This window comes from Pelobates fuscus, chromosome 5, assembly GCF_036172605.1.
Source record: "Pelobates fuscus isolate aPelFus1 chromosome 5, aPelFus1.pri, whole genome shotgun sequence".
Taxonomy (NCBI): Eukaryota; Metazoa; Chordata; class Amphibia; order Anura; family Pelobatidae; genus Pelobates; species Pelobates fuscus.
In genome coordinates, this window is record NC_086321.1 from 267,483,145 (window position 1) to 267,500,883 (window position 17,739).

Genomic DNA, 17,739 nt, shown 5'->3' on the forward strand with positions numbered 1-17,739 from the left:
TCATGTACATCGCTATTTTTTATTTTTAATGGAGTGTTCATTTAAGGAGACATCCTTAGAAGTAGAGTGCTGTTCAATACAACCAACACACCTGTGTATTGTAAACACATGTAAGCAGTTAGTTTACATATACATTGGATATTGGGCATTCCCAAAACCTAGCCAGGCAGCCCTGGGGCTAGGGCTGAAAAGCACACGTCTAGACGCTTTGAAGGAATGGGCAATGCTGAGGTGTCTCACTTATATCTCATCTAAAAAATCTTCACCTCACAGCACTTTTCTCAAGAAGTTTAAATTAACGCTTTGCAGTAAGATCTGATTTTAACTTTTTTTTAGACAACATAATTATCATTTATTTAAGAAGTCTGCACTCTGCCCATTTATCTATCTATTTTATTTATTTCCATGATTAGGCTAAAAGTCTTTGAACTGTCAGTGGTTATGGGTGGGGAGAGTAGAGTGATGTCTTTTAAATGTTATTTAACTCAATAATAATTGCAATCCTGTATTCGTACGTATATACGTAACATGTGTTGCTGTTTTTGGTCATTAGCATTGTACATTTAAAGGTGCACACTAGAATGCCCTGATTCCGTCTTTCTTTTATAACGTTATAAACTTGGTACTATCTTGTAATATCACATAATTGCATACCACAAAGTGGTACCACATACCACAAAGTCAATTCAGTTTCGGTTTGAAAGACAGCCAATCTGCCCTGCAAGTGTAACATCTTAAACCAAATTTCATAACCAAGAAATGTAGATTCTCCAAATCATGCATTTCATGTTAGTTGCCTTGTTGACGACTCAACTGTAGGCTACCAGAGCCATGAGTAAAGGGCAGATCCAATCTGATTATGCTCAATTTCAGCCACATGCTATTTGTTATGTGATTCCTGGATATCACCATGAGCCAGATGTGGTAAACTATTTTTAAAATAAACAAAAATAAATGTATGAATAACTTTTGAAACATGCATGTGCTATCAGCATGACTAGCACAATGTATAGGTAACAATATATGATATAAAGTGACACCAAGCCATCATTGACATTACAGATGCGCTTTAAGCAGATATCTGTATTATCTTTGAACAGAATATCCTTTGAACAAACAAAACCTGAAAATATTCTGGGCACCCGGTTATGTTTACAGTAGATTACACTAGGTAATTATTAATAGATCATTCTAGTTTCATTTTTACTATATCCAGGTAATTATGCTATATGAGAAATTCTAATATCTTGACTGTAAAGTACAACAGCTCTTTTTTTTGTTCTTTGTCTATTGAAGGGTAAAAAAAATGAGAAATTCAAGAAAACAGCACGTTTCACCTCCCACATGAACTCATATGTAGTTCTCCTGCTTACATTTCCTCATTTTCACTACATTTTCTAGGATTTATGAGATGTTTCTTGGAGAAAATGAGAGATCTACACCCTTGTGTTTCAGTAAAATTGCAATCGAATTTACATGGTCAGTCTGCTACATAATAGAACAGAGCAGAATGCATGCACACTAGCCTACTCCCAATGCTTCCCTAAGGCAGGGTGACCAGGTCCACCATGTTTACTGGGACACATATAATGTTGTCACATTTGTGAAAACGGGTTCCCTGCAGTATGTATAATGCATAGTCTGCAGGATTCTTCATTGTCTAATTGCTTAATTGCAGAAATTCTACATATTACAGGGCTACCCTTTTCATGTGCTGTCCATCAATATGTATATATGATATGTGTCCCAGAAAACATGGATCTGGTCACCCTGCCCTAAGGGGTAGCGTTGGATTGGCTGAGATCATCAGTATAGATGTTCCTTTAATACCTGCCCTTGTTTTGTCTTGTGAAATCATCAGTACATGTTGCATGCATTTTTGTGAGTTTCATTTCTGTTTTTTTTTTTTTTCCAATAATTTACTTAAGCATGCTCCAAATTACTGTGAACTGTCTTCCAATAAAGTTCATACTGAATGCACAGTTTATTGTTGTAAAACTCTATAATATACTGATGCACACTACACTTTACTATGTTTTGCAATGATGTGGAGCTCTGTGATACATTTAGTAATGCAGCACTCTGCAGTGAGTTTTAAGGCCGTGGAGCAGTGTGATACGCCACACTACAATGAGTTTGCATTGAGACTCTATAAAACTCGTATGCACATTGTTTAAAAACAAGCTATTTTGTGAGAAAATTGCACGAAAGCTCAGATATTAGGTTGAAACGGAAATGTAGCAGAGTTGATTTTTTTGTTGCTGCTATTTTGGCCTACAATTTGAAATTCCTTAGTCAAGCCTGGGCAATGATTTATTGAATAACTGTGATAGGTGTTGGAAAAATACTAAAAAAAATAAAATCCTATATAACGGAAGATGTAATGCATCAGTAAGCAAAATAGGATCACTATGTCTGATGTCCAAATTTAATGTAAAAATAACCAAACTGTAAAAATTCTCTAAATCAGCCATATTCTCCATTAAAAAGTTGAAATTCGCTTTGAATTCTCACTTTTAGTAAATATATCCCAGTATGTGCATGCCATTAGATGCTAGGAGGGTTAAATTCTGGGTTTGCTTACAGTCTGCCTGACATTAATATACCGCAGTGAGCACAAATCAACTCTGCCCTGAGCTGTGTTCCAAAACCAAATCTTTGTTCTTTTGTTAGAGTCCCTGCTAAGTGTGCCAGGAGTAGACTGGCTGTACAGGGGTGTGGTTCTGCCTAGTGTAGCTTGTGTGTATAACCGTGCCTGTCAGTAAGTGCCGCATGATGAGGTCTAGGGATCAAGGTTCTGGAAATCATTTCCTATCAGAGCTGATTATTTCTGCAGCCTGTCACCCACGTCTTATTATATATTTAATCTCGCATCTGCTCATGTTAAATATAGATTCTTTAAAAGAAAAGAAGAATTTTTTTTAATATATTACCAAAATGTAATTAATCAAACCTGTTGATGGATTATAAGTATATTCCACCATAATATACTAAACAATTTACAATTATTGATATATCGCCAACATATTCCACAGCGCTGTACAGTGGTTACGCAACACAAACATTTCATTCTAACAAAACACGTATGACGTCTGGGAACAGTAGGTGTAGTATAGTTGTATAATGTTATATAATAATGTCATATATTCTCCATTCTTTCGTAAACAACTACAACTTTATAGCCATTCTTCATAAGGCTGTAAAATCGTAATTTAGTTTCTTGACTTCCAAAACACTGCTTACTTAAGGAACAGATTTAAAAAAAAACACAGCCTTGTTTTAAATAATTTTATGTCGAACATATTACTTCAGAACTAAAATTATTCATTCCCTTCATTAATTATTTAGTCTCTACAACACTTGTTCTGGTTATAATGTTCTTTGGGAGAACTGGTGCCCAAGTTTGCACTGCACAGTCAAGGTGTATTGTTATGTGCACTTAAAGGTACACTGTAAGCACCCAGACCACTTTATCTTATTGACATGGTCTGGGTGCAGTGTTCCTGTCTCCCCCTTAACCCTGAAATGCATGAGCACATCCAGCGTCAAACTAAACCCCATAGGAAAGCATTGATTCAGTGATTTCCTATAAGGAAGGCCTAATGCGTGTGCACTGTCCCCCCATCGTGCATTAGGCCCTCCCATTCATCTATTTTATTCCTAACATTAACGTGCTCCTTTAAAGCAGGCTTTTCGTAGTCCTAATTTTTACACCGTCTCGTGGATAATGAATTACTGCATTTACATAGCATTACAACTAAAACAATGTTAAAGCTTTAAATCTTCAAATACGTTAGAAAAGCTTTTTATGCTAATTAGACTCCTGCTTTGGGCTGAAATGCAGAAAGTTAGCAAGAAAAGTTGTCGACGTCGTTATGGATAAATAGCTTTAAAATAATCCTTTCATTTTTTTTAATTGTAACACTGTGCTATTACAGCTTTTCAAAGCAATTCTTAACATTTTTTTGACCAAATTATGGTCATTATGACATTTATTCTTACTAACCGATCCCCATCAAAAATAACATATTGAACTGTATCTGGATCCTAGCACAAAAAGCAAAGAATAGGAGGGTTTCTGAGTGTCAAGAAATAAGGAAATAGATGGTATTAATATAGTGATATAGGTGTAAGCGGAAAGATACCTATTTCAAGCAGTATATGACTGAACAATAAATGCAAATAGAAAAAATTAAAAACACAACCTTTACCTGATGAACCTGATGAGCCGAAAGGTGAAACACACGTCAGGGGCTTAGATGCTGCTATCCACCTGCGCTACTCACATACCGACTTAGGCACTAATATATTGTGGTTTTGTTCCACACACTCCTATCATATTTGGATACCACTCTGGTTTTTAAGAGGTTGGTGGGCTGGTTTGAATTATTTAGTATCTACATATTAGGGACTGGTTTTTATTAAGGGGTGTCCTCGAAGGCACATGAGGGAATCTTTAGCAGCTGTTAGTTTGTGCTCTTCTTTCAGTACAGCCATTCTCTACTCGCTACATGTATCAGTCTGTATCACATAATTCCCGATTGTTACATTGTTGCATTTCACTGTCTAATCCAGAGGTGTCCAAACTTTTTTCAGAGAGGGCCAGATTTGATGAAGTGAACATGCGTAAGGGCCAACCATTTTGCCTGACATTCTTTGAACCATTAAAATTGAATGCAAATTAACTATTTTATGCAAAGTTTATTGCAAACGGCATACTTTTAACTTCATCTCTTTATTCTGTCTCTTCTCTCTTTATTCTGTCTCTTTATTCTGTCTCTTCTCTCTTTATTCTGTCTCTTTATTCTGTCCCTCTTTAGTCTGTCCCTTCTCTCTTTATTCGGTCCCTTCCCTCTTTATTCTGTCCCTTCTCTCTTTATTCTGTCCCTCTTTATTCGTCCCCTTCCCTCTTTATTTTGCACCTTTTTATTCTGTCCATTCTCTCTTTCTGTCCCAGCAGGGAGAAGGAACCAAATCCCGCGATCGCGCGCATCAAATCACGCAAATCCCGTGATGACCAAGAGATCGCAAGAACACAAACTGAGGTCACAGCACGTCTGTCTGCGTTCTTGCGATCTCTTTGCCCCCAGTGAATCCCCGAGCGCCGCTCAGGACCGCGGAGTTCAAAGATCCAGAGATCCCAGGGGTCCTGAGCGGCGCTTGGGGATTCACTGGGGGCCACAACAGATAGATTTACCAAATTAACTGTGGGGCCGTATTAAACCGGAACGCGGGCCGCAAATGGCCTGCGGGCCAGACTTTGGACATGACTGGTCTAATCCACATTTCTACTGTAGTTTAGTGTCAAGTGGTTTCCAGCGCCTTCAGTTTATTCTAGTATTCACCTAGATTGTTTTAGAGTTTTTTGACATACTAACCTCTGTAGATCACATTTATTTTGAGGTTTGTAGGTTTAGTACTTTAACTTATTTAGTAGTCCAACCCTTTCAACGCTTTACTTCCTTTATCTATAAGGAATACAGGCAGGTTAGTTTTCTACATTTAGTAGATCCTCTCCTTGTGGTCTATCATTTGGTGCGTGCCCATTCACTTTTGGCATATCCCACCTTTTATACCAGTATTTTTTAAATGTTATGTTTTATTTAATTTTTTTATTTGCATTTTTTGTTCAGTCATATACTGACTGAATTAGGTATCTTTCCACTTACACCTATATCACTATATTAATACCATCTTTTTTGATACTCGAAAACCCTCCTATTCTATTATTTTTGTCCTATCTATTCTGTAGGGGTTACCCCCCCATTTTGGAGGTTCTCTCAGTATCGGCTCCCAAAATCTAATTTCTGCTCTGTTTCTTTTTGCTACAATGTATCTGGATCCTGTCCCTTGTACCACTACTGTTTTCATTATCTGTAAGATGACAGAGTTCCCATAGAATACATTGCGGAATTTACTCACACATTTACTCATCCATAGTAAACAACAGAGGTATTGGAATACCCAACCCATGTAAAGGCTGGCAGAGGATCATGGAAGTTGTAGTTTTATTAAACAACACATTGTTGTTTTTTTGCACACTCTTGCTACAGAGACAAATACAAACATAATTGGTTGGAGTTTTACAAAACCTGATGAATAGGCACGCCTGCTAATATTGGGGAGAATGTGGGTGAAACTCGAGAAGCAGAATACCACACATAAAAAGTGGGATTGCAGGGAAGGAGTTTTAAATCAGGACCGTGGCGTATTTGTGTGTGTATGTTAATGTAGATTTGTCATTTAAACCACTTAAGCCACATAAATGTGTTGCACCCAAGAGATTGTATAGGAAATAAGATACGTTTTAAGCCCTTTGTATGCGAACAAACAAATAGGAAATTGAAGTTTCAATTGTTAATTCATTTTGCTTGTTTAGTAGCTGATTGATTGTTTTCTGTTGGATGTTTTATCTTTTCCTTACGCGTTACACGGCTGTGTCGCTTTAAGTGCAGTAGGTTGGAAATAAAGACTATTACAGTGTAAGCATGTGGAGTTTGTGGAATCAGCAGGGAGTCTGAGACACCATCCATCTGCTCATGACAAGCCAGTATCACAAAGGGAAAATGGATGGTGTTTCAGCTCCAGGGCTTTCACAGATAAACCTGCCCTTTTTCTGATGAAAAATTACTGCTGGCTGATGCACATTGTTGTCTTTGTACAGTGTGTGCTGCCTGTGACAGGCCTTCTGATTGCAGCTTGTGTATACATCACTAAAAACACAGTTGAATCCAAAGCAATGCAGTATCGGTCTTTCATGTTAATGACACAAAACATAATCTTTCAATTTCTCACTCGTTGATTTTTATTCAGCGTTAAAACAACACAAATTTGAATCGTGACATTTAGTTTTTGTTGTGTTCATTATTAGATCAAAGCGAAATATATTGGATTATTATGTGACAGCCTAATCTTCATGACAAGTTAGTCTTCCTATATTTTTGAGTTGTCGGACTTTCACACGCTGAATACAATGGGATTTATTAACAAATGATGGAATTATAGTTGAAAACTGAACACTGCACTGCCCAAATAATAATAATAAAAAAGGTAACTGTTTAGTAGATATACCCCAATAAAAACATGCATGTAGTCAACTATCAGACAAAGATGTATTTAATTATGCATTTTTCATTGGTGGTTTAGCTAAAAACAGCTTGTAAACGCTGCAGATCTCGCCTTTGCAAGCCTTCCCCTTCTTCCCCAGCCCAGCCGTTCTGCGGCTATCCAATCACAGACTTCCAAATGCAGCTCAAAGAGAAGTCTTTGCAAGACAAGTTCTATGGGCAGTTCCCTGCCTCTTCAGTTTAGCTCCACTAGGTTAACCAGCCAGGAAGTAAAATGACTGGGTTTCTGATTGACAGCTTAAAGGGAATAAGAAGGTTAATTTATAAATGTATGAATTTCTTCAGCAAGGTGTTTTTCTTCACACTGCCCCCTCGAAAATAAGAATTTCAAAAAGATGTAATCTTTATTAAATAGTTATTTTAACTGTGTTGGAATTTCAGTGAAATTACAACCCAGTCAAAAGATATACAGGCACAAAGTATAGGCTACTTTGTTTGATTATTTTTCCTACACATACAAACCTGACACTAGGCGAATCTACTGCCATCAAGCCTTGTCATTTTCCCCATCCGTGACTAGTGGAAAATAAGCACTTTTTATAGAGGATCGCATGGGCAAGATTACAGGGGTGATATCGGCTCCTGGCGGGTGAAGCGCTGGATCTGAAGAGAAACGTCCGAAAGAGGACGGCGGTGCCAACAAGGGACAGGTTCAGGTAAGTAAATATGATCTTCTCCTGCCTCCATCACCTCACCCAGCCACCGGACCCTGAACAGCAAATTCGCTTTTGTCTTTACAAATTATCCAGGCCCCAGATGGTGATAGATCTGCTTTAAGGCTAGAATAGCCAGGCTATGGTTTAGAAACTTTTTTTTTTTAACATTGCAGTTCAGTGTTTAGTCAATAATAATTATAAGTTAAACCAGCAATTGTCAGGAATTGATAAAGGAATTACAAATTTAGCCCAATGTTCTTCTCTTTACTTTGACTCCTTTAATAGAATGCATACATAGGGAATAAAATGCTAAGTACATTTAAAGTTAAACACCATTATAATCCCTGCATAAAATCAGCAGGAGGTCATTGTTAGAGGTATTCTCTCTCACCTGGAATAGTTGATTGTGTGCAGTGTATGTAAAACTGCGTGTGTACCTGTAGGGTGATCAACTGATATCTGCTATGATACACCCATCTTGAAATGGCAGTCTGAACACCACAACCATGTCTCTGCAGTCGCTAATATCATGTCTCTGCATTCTCTAATTTGCTGTTATTTCTGAGGAACTACACATTATTTATTTTGCCCTAGACACAATGCCTATCCGTGCCCTACAGAACCTCAAAAAAATACATAGACAAATATATACATTTTTTCAAGATTTCTAGGGACAAAAACCACATTTTTTTCTTCTTTTTATGGGCATTTTTTGTCTATATTATACATATGGCATCAGCACACATAGTGGATCACCTGTGTGTGCACTGCAGTGTGATATCAACCCTACTAATTGTGGACTAATGTCAGCAAATAGCGATCCCTAACGGTTTAAATATTTATGACTTCCCTTTTGGGAATGCTAGTGTTGGTACAAATATATTAATATTATTTGCATTTACACAATGTGTGTGTGTGTCTGCACATGTTCATATAGATATATACACACACACACATTATTATTATTGGCATTTATATAGTGCCAACTTATGCCGCAGTACTTTACAATGTCATAAAGGGGGGAATTTAATAATAAATGAGACAATTACAAAATGTTACAGGAACAATAGGTTGACGAGGACTCTGCTCAAACAAGCTTGCAATCGAGAGGATCATTCACAGCTTTATGTGTTATTTGTGTGTATAGTACACTTGCTGACTACCTCTCATTATAAAGCAGAGCCTTTTTTTGCCACCTGAAATCTGAAGTCATCTCGTTTCTGTTCTACTGTCTCCCTATTTTAAGGAGCTGAGATCTGCTTGGTAATAAGTGTACCACAGGGCTCCATAGCAATAGATCTTGTTTTCTTCAGCTAGCGTATTTCTTCATTGTATGTACAGCTAGAAAACAGAGCACTTTTGCTGGTTGCCTGCAATGGGCTATTCACATAAATGGCAAAGACGGACTAAATATGTCAGAATCTTTTACATGAAAGAAATGTAAAGGACAGCCAATGAATACCATTCACTTAGGGATTAAAATGTTATATCTAAAGCAGAAACATGAATTTCTGCTGTAACTATATCTGCAGAGGGGCTTTATCAAGGTGACACCAGATGACACAGATGGTTTCAAACTAGTTTACCTGGTCGATGGTGAGAGAGTTCTCCTGGAACCATAACTACTACAGCACACTTCATTGGTTATGTTGCTTAGAGTTCCCCTTTAAGATATGCCATATTTTCTCAAGGTTTTCCTATTATTTTAAACATAGGTATAAATAATGCACTCATAAACATTTTTGTTTTGAAGTACACAGGCAATTTTACACATGGATGAGAAGACACAAATGCATATTTTATAAGACTGTATTTACTAATGCAAAACAGGAATACAATGGAAACCAGTAGAAAATAATGCAAACACTTTGCCCAAGTATGTTTCTTGCTTTGTCTTAATAAATGCTTGTATGGTTGCAGCGGGAGGTGTAGATATATACCTACTTACCTGATACTCTCCCTCTTTTGTCTGTTGTAAGTTGCTAGGTGCCACCTGTATTACTGCTGCACTCTAGCACAAGGGTGCAAAACAACTATGGAGGATTGCATGAGACTGTGGGATCTTTTATGTATAATCTTGCATGTGAGCTCTAAGATGCCAGAGGTATCTATTTTATATCAATTGAGAAAATGCCTTTTTCGACCATGCACTGTTAGTTACTTCTGATAGGAAATGGTAGCCAGGGAAACCCATACCACATTCTGCCACGATTCCACTCAAAGAAAAAAAGTTACCTGCGCTCTCTCCTTAATCCCTATGTATATTCAAACAAATGGAGGTCATTTAGTTACTCCAATGGCCATTGGAGGTAATGCCCGCCTGCCAACGTCAAGGCAGACCCCCCTAGACGGGTCCTAAACTGACCTTTCACCTTGCTTCCTTGAGCCTCTGGCAAAAATATCTCTATTGAGACAGAAAGGGGTATTTTTTTGTATACACCCCTATATACTTGTTAACCCTTAATAGGGAACACATGGGATGGGCGGCTGCATTGTAACAAAGCTGTGTGATACAAAAAATGAATACAAATACAAAAAGAAAAGTCCTGCGCTCACTCCCATCACTCATGGGTCGGCAGCAATGACTACAGTACACATCAGCTAATATATATAGTAAAAACCAAAGAAAAACACATGGGATGGGCGGCTGCATTGTAACAATTCCACTCACACTTAGAAATGTATTCTTCATGTGGTCTGGAGTGTATTTTCTCATTCTATTGAAATGTAATGAAAAACTCCAAAGGGGCATGCCATCTTATATATGGAAGTTAACTTTCATTAAACAAAAGTGGGACGTATCGGAGAAACTCCATCATGAGACTTATTCATTAAACATTAGTACTTTATTTAACAAGTTATTATAACACTTTGTATGATTCGATAACAAGGGGAGCTCATTTCAAGCCACTGATGCTAAATTATTTTGTCTAAATTATCCAGATTGTGCCATCCCACAAAAGAATTTTCTTTATACAACTTTATACAACTTGAGTTTGGGCCTTCTTGTCATCTCAAACAAAGCATCTTGCACGTGTGATGCAGTTAAAGTATTCTCAATAATTGTGTAATTTCAGGTGGAATTGAACCATAAAAAAGCACCTCAAGAGCCATTAAGTATGTCAGGAAACAAATATTTATCTTGCTCTTTTTTTTCTCTACAAAAATCTCAGTAAAACTGAATGGGATGTTTAGAAGTATTTGCTCTAGGCCTTATCTTGCAACTCTTAATTGTTTGTAGCCTTTTTGTTTCTTTTTTTCTTTTGTTAAGCAAAGATATTGAAACCTTGCAAACATACCACCTCTAGAGCAAACCCGGGATCCTGATATACCAGTCATCTTTTGGTGATAAAGAGCTTAAAAGGTGACAAGTTCTTGCACAGATTAGAGAAATCACCATTTTGATTTAGAATATATGAAGACAAATGTGAAATGCGTTGTTGCACATCTTCATTATATAACTGCCTTCCATCCAACATTTACCTTGTTTTGCCTGCTTTGACTTTGGCTTCAGTGTGTCTGAATATTCATTGCCTATTTGTATAATTACCAGTGTTATATTTGCATAAAGTGTAAAGCGGTCTGGAAAAAAATCTGTTTACATAAATAAAAATCCCTCTTTTCTGTCCTAATGCCCCTCTTTTCTAAGAACTCCATAATGTTGGTGTGTCTGAGTGTAATAACATCACAAATTCTCAGTCATTTGTCTTTAAACTACAATAAATGTGTTTTTAAATTAGTCTGTGTAAATAAGATACATTGTTCTTGTTCTAAATTACATTTTAGTTGCATACATTATTAGTAAGCTATCTATAATTTCTCAGAATGACACCAACCCTGGCCAAATCCCCAATTCTACCCTAAAAATAAAGTGTCCCTCTTTGTCCATGTGAAATGTTTGGTGGTATGCAGTTGTCATGGTGGCTGTTAAGGATTACATTTGTGACATTAGAACCGAAAGTCTACTCCTAAGCATAAGCTTCCACTAGCTCTCCTGTGCTAAGCCCTGCAGTGGAGGACTAGCTCATTGACTGCGAGCATCAACTGGCCACTCTCAGCCACTGATTTAAACCCTGCATCACTGGGCTAATCTCAGACAGAGATGTAGCCCATGGAGCAACACAGTTAGGGGAATGGGCCTTGACAGGGCCAGAAAGTAGGCATGTATTTTATTAATAATTGGGGGCAGAAGTTTAGACATGTGGTTATGGGGGTGGGGTCTAAGGGGATATAGCACAGCCATCTTAGAGAGTGGCCATTTTAATTTACAACTTACACTTACCTGTTACTTCCACCTCCCTGTGGTTTAATGGTTGTTTGGTCACAGCGGCGGGAAGGGCTAGGATAAATGGGAAGTAGGTGGAGTATGAAGTGGTCATTACACGAATTAGGCTGGATTAGGCAGGAGTGGTTCAATTGGGTGGTAGGTTCGAGCTCATCGTTGGCTCCGAATCTGGGGGTGTAGGGGTGTCTTGGTACACCCCTACAATTTAAGCAGTTCAATATGGGCCTCTTTGATAGGCCGGGTTTATGTTATATGTTATTTATACTGTTATATTGGTATGGGGTCATTGCCAGGTGTATTTATTTATGGAGTGAGATTGGATTAAAATATCTTTATTGTTTGGCAATGACCCTAAAAGTTTGTAAAGTTATTGATGATAATTAATAAAGCTGTGGACTATATATTTCCAACAGAAACAACTGGTGTCTGTGTTTATTAAAGGATGTTGGGGAGGGGTTATGGCACATGCCGAATAACGACTGTGCACATGTCAAGTAATGGAGGTAGGGGGAGTGCTGGTGGACCTCAGGTAAGAAGTCAAGCTGTGATGTTATGGTACTTGGAGTGTTCCTTTAATTATCATTAGTGGTTTTGAAAGATAATTATTAGTTTTGCCTCTTTAACTTTCTACCATATTCTCAAAGGCTACAGTGTTTTCCTTTCTGCTCTTAAAACACTGCTATGCATGACATCATGACTGTCTTCAAACCATAGTTTAGCTGTTAAGCTGTCTATAGTAGAAAGCTGACAGTTGAACAACAATTCATTGAAGACCTTGCTGCTGTCCATAAAGTAAGGCATATAAACTATATAAGCTATGGAAAGCTTGTCTTCTCAAGAGCAGACCCTGCACAGGATGGGGAATTGCACCAAATGCAGGAAATGAAATGCCTGTATCTTTCTTATTGTTTTTTTTTCAATAATTTATTGTTTTTGCAAACCTATCACTGTGTTGACAAAGTATGGAATGGTCCTAAGTCCCATTGAGTAGGAATTTTACTTTTTTTTTTTTTTTAAAGGGGTTACTCTAGCCACCACAACCACTTCTGCTTTTATAATTGGTAATGATGATGAGAGTCTGGATGTGCAGTGTTTCTGATTGAAACACTGCACATCCAGATATATTTGCAGTTGTGTGCCTGGGGCTAGTTACAGCTAGTGACTTCAGCCAAAAATGATTGGAGTAACCCATTAATTTGAATAAGTGAGAATGTCGCAACTACGGGATTCAAGTACCAGCAAATGAGTGCACCATCTGAATAAGCTGTCTTTAGACTCTCTGATCTCTGGGACCCTGATAGTGTGTGGCCCAGTCAACCGGAAACCATGAGAATACCATTATGGAAGCTGTTACAAGCTGGGGGTCTCATACATTTTTATTTTTACCTGCAGCACAGAATTAAAATACAGTCACAGTATGCCCTATACACCACATTTAGCTATAGGCATTATTTATAATAATTTCCATTCTTTCCAAGTGCTAACATGCTCTGCTATTGCAAATGTAATAATACATACATTCTCTTTAACTCGCTAAATGAAGAGATAGGAAAGAAAATGTATGTTTTTATATATATATATGTATGTATTTAATACCAATAAAATTAGTAAAAATAGATTACAATGTTCTGCAGTGGTTGCCAAAGGCACTTTACAGTTGTAAATCCACTGTGACTTAATACCTCTTATTTTAGAAAAATCCCTATCATGGTAAAAAAAAAAATCCTGACAAGCAAGAGCTATTACACTGTAAGGTCTTGAGTAGCCTTTTCCTTGCTTTATACAAACATTATAGGAAAAGAAATACAAACATGTATTCCTGACCCTATATTGTTAAAAACATGGGTGACTGGCCCCCTTTAAATAGGGTAGAAACTTACTTTTATTTCAGAGCCGTGCCTGGCCCTGCCCCTGCTCCATTTCACTGGCTGAGATAATCAGAATTGACATTGTCAGCCAATCCAATGTTTTACCTTATGCTTTACCTTAGCATGGCAAAATGCTGCGCTGCGCCAATCAGAGACACTGATCATTAGTGCTGCAAGTTGTGCAGCGCTGACACAGGAAGCACCTTGAGTGGTCCACTGGAGGTGTCCTTAGGCTGTAATGTAAACCCTGCTTTTTCAAAGAAAGGCAGTGTTTACATGAAAATGCCTGCAGGGACTGCCTATACTCACGAGAACAACTACATTAAGCTGTAGTTATTCTAATGACTATAGTGTCCCTAATGCTATGTCTTGCACGTCCCTCAGTACACATGTCATCAGAAAGGTCTGTGTACCCCTAATGCTATCTGTCTTCCCCTTAATCTGAAAAAAACTAGTGATGAAAATGATTCATGTTTAGGACTTTATTTATTTATTAAAAAGGTGACTGTATAAGAGCCAGTTGTAATCTTTAGTAGTTTATCTGCATTCAACTACAACTCCTATCTCTGAGCAGGATGGAATTTTTTGTGATATATCCCCTGCTATAAAATAAGCCATCTAAAACCGAACTTGTCACTTCAAAGTTCCAATGCTTATTTCCAATTTAACTTTACCACAGTGTTTTGTTTTTTTTCTATTGTATATTTTGTTTTGCTTTTGTTATTATTTTGCAGTTGTTGCAGATTTGTTTTCAGTACCTAGACTTGCCGCCCCAGCAGAATTTTGCTGTAGATTGGAAATAATTGGTCTCTACAGAAAACATAATTGAAGTTTGGAACTAAACTCCTGCGAGACATAACCAGCTGCCACAACTTCCAGAGTTTTTTTGCAAATCTGTGTGTCTAATGTTTTAATAGTGGTATTGATTTACTGCGTGTTAATATAATACTAATTTAAGCCACCTACGCAGCCGCACTCTGACTGCGTGCTGACACATTTTAGAATGACTCACAATAGACTCCTCTGTATGCTTGGTCGTATTCTCTTACCAGCCAGTCGTCATTACTTTATATCTATCATGTTTATTTCTGCTCTATCTTTGCCACTATTAAGTCAACTCACCAGAACTTGCTGCTTAATAAAAAGACACATTTTTTTTGTGTTTGTTTTTGTCTGTACTGTAACTCAATGAAGTGTAACTTCGGTATATCACAAGGCAAATGCAATTGTATTGGGGTATATTCACTACAGGAGGAATCTTAGAGAAATTTCATATTGGAAAATATGTGCCAACATAACCATATCATTTTTTTTTTTTTTTTATAAGCCACTCTGCCTTATACTTGCAGCAATGACCTTGTCTGTTTGTCAACACCTTCCAGTGAAAAGCTCATACTTAAAGGGACATTATAGTCACAATATCCACTACAGCTTAATGTAGTTGTTCTCCTGTCTATAGTCTGTTCTTGCATGCTTTTTAATGTAAACACTGCCTTTTCAGGGAAAAGGCAGTGTTTACATTACTGCCTAGTAACACCTCTAGTGCCAGTCACTCAGATGACCAAAAGAAGTGCCTTCTAGTCTATTGTTGCACAGTGTGTGGCGGTATGGGCAGATAGACACAAGTGGGGCTAGGGGGCTATGGAACAGAGGGAAGCATGTATGTGCAGAGGTATACCGAAGTTATACTTCATTGAGTTACAGTACAGACATACCGAAGTAGATATACCGAAGTTACACTTCATTGAGTGACAGTACAGACAAAAACAAACACAAAAAAAAAAATGTGTCTTTTTATTAAGCAGCAAGTTCTGGTGCAGAGGAACAAACGTGACATATGCTGGGGCTATAATGATGTTGTACATACTTTGGAGAAGGGGAATTTTGCGCATGGGAAGATAGACACAAGTAGTGGAGAGATAAATAAATAGTGTGGGATGGAGAGACATAAAGAGGGCATCAGGACAATCAATTGCTCCAATAAAACAGTGGCCAACAAAACAGCGAGGTGTCTTTGATTTAAAACTTCTGTTCAATCACTTACAACAAAGACTTTCACTTACGTAAGGGGTAGAAAACATCAATTTGTTTTAAACAAGGACTGATTTGTTTCTGCCCATATTTTCACCAAGGAAAAAGTATAGAAAACAGTAGAGGGTGAACTGGCATGCACATTTCTCTCCGTTAGAAAACTAGCAAGAGTATGTTTGAATCGGCATGAAGGGTACTGGAATGCACATAGCGCTTCTGTCTACCATTTTGTCCTTTTATACCAGCTTCACCCTTTATGTGCCACCTGGTCTCATGTTTTGCGGCTTCTGCTATTACCTGTTTCAAATTGTAATAGTAAAACCTGAAATAAATAGATTGGGAGAAGGGCAGATGTTGCCAAAAAACGGACGAGATGGCACATTCTTCCTTCAGTTAGATCCAGGAGACATTAAAATACAGAGAAGAGGTATTCCATTCCTTTTTCCTATGTGTACGTGTGTGGGTATATGCGTATCTGTGAGTGTGTTCCTCTATGAATATGTGCATCTATGTTTGGGATATTTTTGCATCACTTATATCAATGAAAAAAGTAAGGAAACATGCAAGCACAAATGTATAACAAAAGGCTATATTTGCCAATTTCATTTTTTTCTTTGGGCAGTACGGGGTAAAACTACTTTTGCACCGGGTCCCTAAGCTCATTAGTTCTACCACTGGGAAGGGGAGGTTGGAAGGAGAGAGACAATTAAACTCCTTTATTATTTTGATCGTATTTACTAATGTGTATGAAAAGTGATAATTTTCTTCATAGTAAATGCCGCCAGTTTTCACAGAAATTTCCATTTCAGAAAAGTAGCAAATTTAGAGTGGCAGAAAAAAAGAGATGTGTCAGAAAGATTGATAAAGCTGTGTGGTCTTTGAAAAAAATGGTGTGTGTTTAAAATATTGATTAGGGCGCAAAATAAGTAATAGATGGAAAAATCCCTGACAGATCTAATAAATGGCTCTAAATGCTTGCAACGGTGCAAGGTGAGTCCTACAAGATATCATGCTCTTTACAGTGTTTATTAGCTAATATGAGATAACTTGAACCATTGTATGTGTTTGTTTCCGTTTTGTTTTTTGTTTGTTTTTTTACATTTTATTGTGACAAATCCCACAGAGTAGGGAACAATGGCCCCTGTGTCCCTAGACAAAATACAACTTTGAGAAGCATTGCATTAAATGCTGGTTCGTTCACAGCACCTCTCAAATTAACATTTATTGAAACAGGCAGTGCTGCAGTACGCAAACATAGCCTGCAAAACCAAGCAGATTGTACAGATCCAGTCTCCGTTACGTGCGCATAGAGACTGCTAATGTACTTTTTATTCCTATTGCTACCACCAACCTCACCTGGAGTCTAAAATGTAATATGCACAATTTTTATACTCCCATAAAAATGAAGAAAATTAACATTGAAATGTGTAAGCAATATTTTAATAGATGTCAGTAGATTTTACAAAGCCAAATAAAACAATGTATACGTCCTTGCATACTTGTGGAAATACATCCATATAAAAATAGATTAATATGAGTTGGAGAATTTGTTCTAATCAGCATACTCTTTTCCTAAATCATGTAATTACATTTTCAGATCAATAGAGTTCAGTCTTTAGTGAATAACGTAACAATATTTTAAATAAATACAGTAAACACTTGTTTTTAGAACATTACTGTGTTGGTGCAATAGCATTCAGAATAACGTAATTATGTTTAAAAGCTAATTTAAAATTGCAAGTTTCAATGAAAGAAAATGTAGTGTATAATAT

General features: G+C 37.3%; 1 protein-coding gene across 2 annotated transcripts in view; it reads left to right on the plus strand.

Moving 5' to 3' along the window:
• The window catches only part of SHB (SH2 domain containing adaptor protein B), a 204,128-nt gene that overhangs the window by 60,388 nt on the left and 126,001 nt on the right, over window positions 1-17,739 (plus strand). The window lies entirely within an intron of this gene.